We start from the raw sequence: 9,195 nt of genomic DNA, 5'->3' as shown, positions 1-9,195 counted from the left end.
CAAAACATCACAAAAATAAAGCTCAGTGAATAATGATAAACTAAATCAATACATGTAAATTGACAAAAGTTAAGCACTCGTGTGCTTAGCCATGTACACTGTTACGCTATGCTATGCCCAGTTAACGTTACCAGTCCATGAAGGGAGAGGGTTCCTTGGGATGTGTTCTGCTACCCATACTACCATACTATTTAGTATGCAAGAAAAAGACTTAGTGTACCACAATATCCTACTCCATCTGGTCTCATTTTGCAGTATGCAAGCCAGCATGTTCTCGTTGCTATCCTGTCCCACAATCCTCTTTGCAGTGGAAGATACATCTCATCGACTCAGACACCGAGAGAACAGACCACTGACAGCGCATTGACAATGCAATGACAGAAGCCGCATAGACAGCTTAAGTAGTATTTCACAATTGTATGCATACTGCATGCAACGGTATGTACTTTGTAAGGGCAGCTGCAGTATGTACTAAAAGTAAAAAGTAGAGGTATGCAATTTGGAACCCAACATTGGTGTGCTTTGTTAGCTGTGCTACTTTGTTAGCTGGTGATTCCATCGGTTGTGGATGAGCCAGGTTAGGAAGTATTGTGATCGTCTTTGCAGTGCAGTCTTTGCTGTGCGGTGTCTCGATGGTGCAGGTTGGAGGAAACTGGTCGCTCCTTTGTTCTCCTTACAGAGTTAGCAGTTCAGTGCTGACTTGCTTTTTTGTTCCTGTAAAAGTTAAAGTTAGCTGGCAGACTTTGTGTTGTAGCTGCTGGCTAAATAAACTTATTTACTACCAGTTAGTGGTGTGTACTTAGCTAACCAGGAATCTCTTAGGCAGGTTCTCTCTGTATGTGCTGGTGGGTGGAAGTGAACTGGGACAGGCAATTGGGTGGATGAGTTTTAGTTTCCTGGACTTCCAGCAAAATGGTGTGTTGAGCAGTAACTCACATCAGAGGCTGCAGCAACCCTGTCTCAAACTTTGATTTTGCACTTGACTAAAGAACACTCCATCCACTCAAAATGGAAAACCAAAGTGTGATCAAACCTGCCAGATTGGAAATTAATGACGGAAACAATACAAAGACCCAGGCTGCGACGAGCACAAAGAAGGTAAATGATGCAGAGTGGACTGATGACTACGCCACTACGCCACAGAAGTTGGCATGGCTAACAAAAGAAAAAATTACGCTCCCACAACTCCAATCAAGTTGGCAAGAAAAGTAAAGTTGTGTGGTGGAAAAGTTGCCTTTATCACTCAAGAAACACACAGACACACAGAGCATTGGCAGATTTGAAGCAGTATAATCAAAATACAATACAATGTATTACCTTTTGAGGAGCAAGCATACATACTGATCGCTGTCTCTCTCTCAAGTGAGGACACAGCCAATCCTTAAATACCTTTGCACCAAAGCAAGGCTATAAGCACTTAACCCCAAAAAGGACATCACACAGAGTAAACAAGGTCCAATTCTAGCAATGGGTCAGAGTTCAGTTAGACACAGAGGTAGAATGACTTTTTCTGCCTGCTGGAAACTCAGAATTAGTTACAGGGGCCCCATGCCTCAAATGCCTGCATACGTGTGTGTGCTATAAATATTCTATGTGGCAACTCAGCTGTCTCCACACAATTTCTAAGGTTTGTTGGATCAACACAGTGCATAAATGATAATGTTTCATGTTAATTTTACTTACACAGTTGCAACAAAGGAGGCAGGGGTCTCAAACATACTGGAAGCAATTCAAAGCATGGAAAAGAAGAGAAGATGTTAAGGACTGCAAGAAAAAAATCAACAAGCTGGAAAAACACAACGAACATCTGAGGAAAGAAAATAAGGAGCTGAAAGAGAGAATCAGGGAGCAGGAAAGATACAAGATGCGTAGGTGTATGAAACTTAAAGGTTTGACAGAGAAGAGTGAGGAAAACATCAGAGGAGACATACAATTCTTTAACAAGATTGCCCCCAACATGGAAGCACGCCAGCTTGAAGAAGCCATCAACATTGTGCACAGGGTTGGCTGAAAGGAGGACAACAGGAACAGACAACAGGACATGTAGTTGTCTTAATTAATTAATTAATTCTAAAGGGTTCACAAACTTTCAAGCAGCACTGTCACTAATGCTCAAAACAAACAAATGCTTGAAGATATCATTAACATTGTATCAGAGCTCAAAACACTCTACCTTATAGATTTTATTTTCATGGGAGGTGACTGGAAAATGATACCTGATGAGTGGGAAGACAGGTGATGGTTGTCACTATAATCACACACTTGGAGAATTCATTAGTAGAAATTGCCTGGTAGATATAATGAGAAGTTTAAATCCAGAGAAAAAACAACAATACTCCTGGTATAAACCTAATGGTACCTGCCAATCCAGAATTGATTACTGGATTGCTGCTGATACGGTTATGGAAAATGTCTCAGACATTTCAATTTCTAAAGCCCATTTACCGATCACTGTGAAATGAAACTAAATTATGCTAAAAAAAAGGAAAAACAAAGGCTACTGGAAATTTAACTCCAACTTGATAAAAAATAAGGAATATTGCACAAAGATAAAAGCAATAATTTGAATTTGAAAGTACTCAGACCATGGACAATTTTTGTAATAAATGGGAATTTGTAAAATATAAAATTAGAGAATTTTCTATAAATTTCAGTGAGGAAATCATTAAGGAAAAAATTAAGGAGAAAAGTAGGCTTACCGTTACGCCGTAACGTAACAGTGCGGGCCCCCCGCGGCTATCCTTGAGTGGGCCCTTAATAAAAATATTTAGATTTTTTTTTAAGGGCGGGGTGCTGACCCTGTGTCTGTAAAGATACAGGACCTGTCCATGGTCCTGCGCATTTGACTCCTCCCCATTACACATTGTCGCAGAGTGCAGGATTTAATAATGAAATACTCAGTACTACTTACAGAACTGTACTGTGAGGAAAGAACAAGCTTTTCCCTTTTATAAGCAATTTAGTTTTTCTAACAAAACATTTCAATACAGAGCAATAAAAATTGCGTCAACTGTGCATACATGTGTATACATAAACGTCGGAGGTGCTACATGTCCATCCACTATCCCGACCTCCACAAACTTACTTCCTTAAATCCAAGGTCTAAGGAAAGACGATGTTGTATTGCTGTACAGATTTTAAAGTCACTTGTCCTGCTGGAGCTGTGGGGTGCACAGGGCTCTTCCCCCTGACTGGATGGTGAAGCTGCGGGCCTGCGCTCTCCCTGTCCTGGTGCTGAAGCTGAATTTTTAACATCCTTATAACATTATATTATTCTGAAAAAAAATTCAGCATAACATAAAGGCTAACTAACTTCACACAGTAAGGCTGTTTAATAACTGTTCATCTTGCCAAAATGTCGATAACTGTAGGTTATCCTATAGTACCTATCCTATAGTAGCTAAACACTGTGCAGGAACCCACTTGTTAACATACTGCATCCCTCTTCACATTTGACAGGATTTACTGTTCCAAATATAACAGTGATTTTCCTAAATTTGGCAGAAAATTCCGCAGATTTTTCTTTGTAGTGCCGTTTTTGGGCACCGCTTTAATATTTTCGTTTCATTTTCTAAGTGGCTCTGACAGTGGTGCTGATGCTGTCACTGAGCTGTATTGATTTGAATTTCCCACCTAATGTATTAATTAGACCAAAAATCCCTGACGTATCAAACAAAGAAAACTATGGACCAGTAAAGTTTTTATTTTATTTTAAATGTTTGTTTTATTTTTATGTTCAAAATACAGACAATATCATGACCTGAACCCTACGTTGCGGTAAAAAAAGAAAAGAAAAAAAAGATAGTTGTTTTACATGCGGGGGCGGGGGCCCCCCTATCTTGCGGGGGCTGTGGGAGTATACTTTACGGCCCAGATGCTGCTGTAAAGCAGAATTGAGCAGTGAGGATAAAGAAAAGCTAATGACATTGCAATCGAAATGAGATGATATGTATCTCAAAAGAGCCCAGGGTGCATTTGTGAGATCAAGAGCAAGGTGGATAGAAAAGAACACTTTGTATTTCAGCAATCGCACTTCCTGCCTTGTCCACTTCCATCATACTCCATCATGCCCTTTAAATCTGCTCCTGTTAGCCTTCATCCTGTCATTCCCTCCATCATGTCCTTTCTTTCTGAGGTATGTTTCCTGCAGTTAACAAGTGCATGTTCTACTGTTTCCAGTACCTGACAATGTTCACAAAGTCAATTTGGATGCTCCCCTATAATGTGGAGAGTCCCATTCAGGTTATTGTGTCCTATTCTTAGTCTGGTCATCACTACCTCCTCTTTTCTATTTCCTCTCTTATTTCTTTCAATACCCACTCTATTTTGTGTTGCATGTAGTTGTCTTCCTCTTATCTCCTAATCCCAGTGCTGCTGCCACTCTTTATTGATTTTCTTCCATGCAATACCCTTTCCATCTGATTTTGAAAGTTTCATTACGGTTTCTATCATTCCTTTAACAGCTTGTTTGGCTAGTCTGTCCATTCTCTCATTACCCATAATGCCCATGTGCACAGGAACCCAAATGAGTGTGACCACAGTGCCTTGTTTGATTACTCATGATTCCAAATAATAGATCTTGGTGATTACTGGATGTACCTAGCTTTAGGCTGTACAGAACAGATGTTGAGTCACTACAGATCAGAGCTCTGTTAGGTTTGGCTTATTCAACCCACTCTAAAGCCATCCAAATGGTGTACAACTCAACCGTATACACTTAAGAAGTATTATGTCCATTTGCATATTGCAGCTCTGTGTCTAGGAACTGCAACTGCAGAACAAGTGTCATCTGTTATTGGATCTTTTGATCTGTCCGTTAAAACCTGTACATACTATATGTATTTACTTTCTGTATGACTATAGAACTCATTTACTAAATCCACACTTTTCTTCCTTGCCTTAACTTGAAGTAGCTCTAAATCTACCACCAGTGATTCTAGTACCCACACACATACTTGAATCACTGGTGGTATCACAGGTTGTAATCATTAACTCGTTATCAAGCAGCTGAAGCTTGTCAAGGGCATGATAATGAGTTAATAATTAGAATCAGGTTTGTTAGAGTGGGGAGTGTTTTTGAGAAATTTTATTAACCTCTTAACTTCAGTTCATGGCAGTTATTAACTGTTATGTAGCAATTATACTTTCCACGTCCATGAGGGTCTGTGTGATATAAATTTCATCATCAGTGGGTGTATGCGTAGGCTCTGTGCATACCTGCAATTTGTTGTGCCCGTGCGGACCTGTCTGCACTAGTCTGCGTGGTCACAACACTGTGTTCCTGTAGATGGCGATCTACTGTGCATGTGTAGAATGCATCCTCCTATAAAATATTTTGTATGGACCTACTTTGGAAAGCAGCACATGACTGTCCTTCCCAATCCACGCACTTATCCTACATTGGATAACCAAAGACAGCATAGCACCTCACACCTGACAAACATATTAGAATGTTCCACCAGTTCTTCATACTAAGTGTAACAGGTAATCCCCCTCACACCCACTGACCCTCTGCTCCCCCACTCATACTACTTGAATACTTTGACTTTTCCAACATTACTCATTTTCTTTGCCTTCTCCATCTGCACTTCAGTGTTGCACCCTATAAGCAAGTTTCCTTCCCCCAAAACTCTTGCATGCTTCACTTCTCCAACCTGTCCTCTAATGATTTTTGTCAGCTTCGGTGGATCAACTTTACTCCCTCTTCTCCCTCAAATCTCACCACTACATTTAGCAATCCTGCCTTCGGGTCCTTCTCCTCACCCTCTCTCCCCTCACTTTCTGTTCCACTTGAGCTAGCTCCATCCTTTTTCTTTCTTTTATGGCTATTTGCCTTCATAATTCTACTCCCTCTCACCACCTTTTCCCACTCACTCTCCCTCCTCTCATCTTCCTCACTTAACTCCATGCTGTTGCCATCACCATCCGTCTCCCTCTCTACCATCCTGTAAGAATTTGTAAGGAACAGTGTAAGAATACTGTTCCAGACCTATAGAGGCCGTTGATATTCCTACAAAATGTTCCCCCCTAATACCCAATCCTACTGCTAACAAGTCCTGATGTCTGCAAAACCAAAACCAATGTAATTTAATTAATCAGAAAATAAAGTCAGACCAAATCAAAAACCAGTGTAACCTTCCGAAACCTCCAACCATCCACCTCTCGCTTCTCCTAGATCAGCCTGTCAGATGGGAGATGGCAGAGGGGAGTGATGGATCAGGAAGTGAGTTAGGAGAGATGGAAGTAGGTGGCATGAGTTATAAAAAATGGGATGTAGTTAGGAAAAATGAACACAAAAAGAAGGAAAAGAATAAATCAGACGATAGTGATTGTGACGGGAGAGCAGCTTTAGTAAAAAAAGGAGAAAGGATTACAAGGTTATTGTTAAACTTGTGCAAGAGGGGGGCTTCTTTCAGCAAGTGGAATCCAATACAACTAACTAAATCCATAAGTAAGGAAATCAGGGAGGTAAGAAGTGATAAAATATTGCAAAATGGATCAATACTGATTATATGTAAGGATGGAGGACAACAACGGAGAGCAATGAGAATGAATAAAATAAATGGCAGGAAAGTGCAATGTTCTCTGAATAGTGACAGTAAATTTTTCAAGGGAGTTGTCACAGGGATTCTGGTAAACATATCAGCAGATTATGTGAAAGTAAATGTAACAAATGTAGATGTAAGTGAGGTCAAACATTACCTTTGATGAAGAAAGACTCCTGGAAAAGATCTTCATTGGATATATGTGAGGCTGTATGTTCCCTCACCACTCAGATGTTTCAAGTGTCAGCGATATGGACTTGTGGCAGCGGTGTGCAAGGGAAAGCAAAGGTGTGGTAGATGTAGTGGAGACAAAGATATAGGAAGATGTGAAGGATGTGATAAGTTGAAGGAAGAGACTCTTATAGTGAATAAGAATGATTTTGTACTCTTTATGGCAGAGATAGTCAACTGTTCGGCACAGACGAAAAGTTGAAATGAAAGGATCACAATAATCGTCAAATCAACTGAGAGGTACCTTGACATGAAAGGGCTGCACTGGGAAACAGTTAGACATCCTTAATGAAGATACACAATCCTCTCAAACATGGACTGGATCCTCTTAATGGTGTACATTATACTTCAATGGAATGCAAGAAGCTTAATTACAAATGGCAAAAAGTTTAAGAAGTATATTGATGATTTGGGAGAGAAACCTAATGTATTTTGTATGCAGGAGACATGGTTGAAACCACACTTTATTATAAAGGGATACGCTGCAGTTAGAAGAGACAGGGAATCTGGCAAAGGAGGAGGAGTTCCAATATTCATACAAAATGGAATGAGTTGTAAGGTTATACATGTAAGCACAGATCATGAATCAACTGTGATTAACATATGGACTGACAGAGGTAACATAGATATAATTAACTATTACAATCCACTTAGAAGACTAAGTTAAGATATGATAGGAAAGGCAGGGGACCGTTGCAATATAGTCTTATATGATGTGGGGATTTTAATTCACATAATTCATCATGCGGGAGCAATAGCACATATGCAAATGGTTTAGTTGTTGAAGAATTTATAGATGGTCACTTTTTGGTGTGGGGAAGGAACAAAATATAATAGCACACAAAACACAGAAGCAGCACTTGACCTGACCTTTGTATCTAGTGGAATAGCAGGTGTAAGCACATAGAGTGTGATAAATCATACTACATTAGGTAGCGATCATTACCTTGTAGTGACTAAAGTTGGCACAAAAATGTATCATGATAAGGGAAAGAAAATTCCTAGATGGAAATTGGGAAATGCTTATTGGGCTGCCTTCCAAGAGATCAGCGCAAACAGGTGTATGAAAGAAAGAGGTAAGTGTAAGGTAAGTGTACGAAAGAGGAGAACCAGTGAACAGTGAACTAGTTAATGAAATAATTCAGTCCGATGAAGAAACAATCCCTGAGAGTACAGGAGCTAGATGTTCCAAGAACCCTGGTGGGATAACAACTGTAACAAACTGTCAGACCACTCCTGGGAAAGACGGTGACGTTATAAAATGTTGGTACACATGACAAATAATACACTGGGTGTAGTGTTAAGATTGTTTAACAGAGTTTGGGATAGTGGCCAACTTCCTTCAGTATGGAAACAAGCAATAATAGTGCCAGCTCTTAAAACCAGGAAAGACCCCTCAGATCCTTCTGCTCCAGACCTATTGCCTTAACTTTCAAATTATGTAAAATCATGGAACAAATGATCACAGAGAGATTAACATATTTCCTAGAAGATAAGGCTCTTTTGTCTCCCTATCAAATAAGGTTATGTAGGGGTCAGAATACAATGGATTCTGTATTGTGCTTAGAATGACAAAAAGGACAGACCAACAAGGAAATAGTGATAACTGTCCTCTTTGATGTGGAAAAAGCATATGACATGCTCTGGAAAGAATGGCTACTTATTAAGTTGGAGTCATTGGTAATTGGCAGTAAAACATATGATTAGTAGTGTTAAGTAGTGTATCTAGTCTTTTATTATTCAACATAATATTCAATGAGATCTTCTCTCAGGTTGGACAAAGCGTAGGAAAATCTTTGTACGTGGATGGTTCTGTGGATAAGAGGCCGCAATGTATCTAATGTCAATAAGAAAATGCAAGCTGCAATACTTGAAGTGGAAAAATGGGCACGCAACTGGGGATTCAAACTATCTGTAGCAAAAGCACAAGTAATTTGTTTCTCAAGATGGCATAAAACTATGACACTATACCAGATGCAATGACAATGTTATTTATTTCCTTAAGGAAATAAATAACTAAGGCATTCAGTAGGACATATGCACAATCAGTATGGCAGGAGTATGGGGATGATAATGAAACTGGAAGACTGGAATATAATATACAAAGACATTTTGGTGCTCTGAGGATGGTGGGCTGGAAACAAAGGGAAGAAAATCTCATCACTCATCTGAGAATAGGTCACACAGGTCTCAACCATACATAATATAAAATAAGCGAGACTGGAAAAGGCACACATTTTAGCCAACCAGAAGCAGTTGAACATGTACTACTTCATTGTAGAAATTACAACATGAAGAGAAATCACCTTCAGTCACTAAGGAAGGCAAAACACCATGACTTTGCATTGTCAGGTCTCTTGCGAAAAACAGCAGGCAAGATATACTGTGACATTATTAAGTTTTTAAAAGAGACTGATTT

This window comes from Thunnus thynnus, chromosome 17, assembly GCF_963924715.1.
Source record: "Thunnus thynnus chromosome 17, fThuThy2.1, whole genome shotgun sequence".
NCBI lineage: Eukaryota > Metazoa > Chordata > Actinopteri > Scombriformes > Scombridae > Thunnus > Thunnus thynnus.
Note: the sequence above shows the minus strand (reverse complement) of the source record.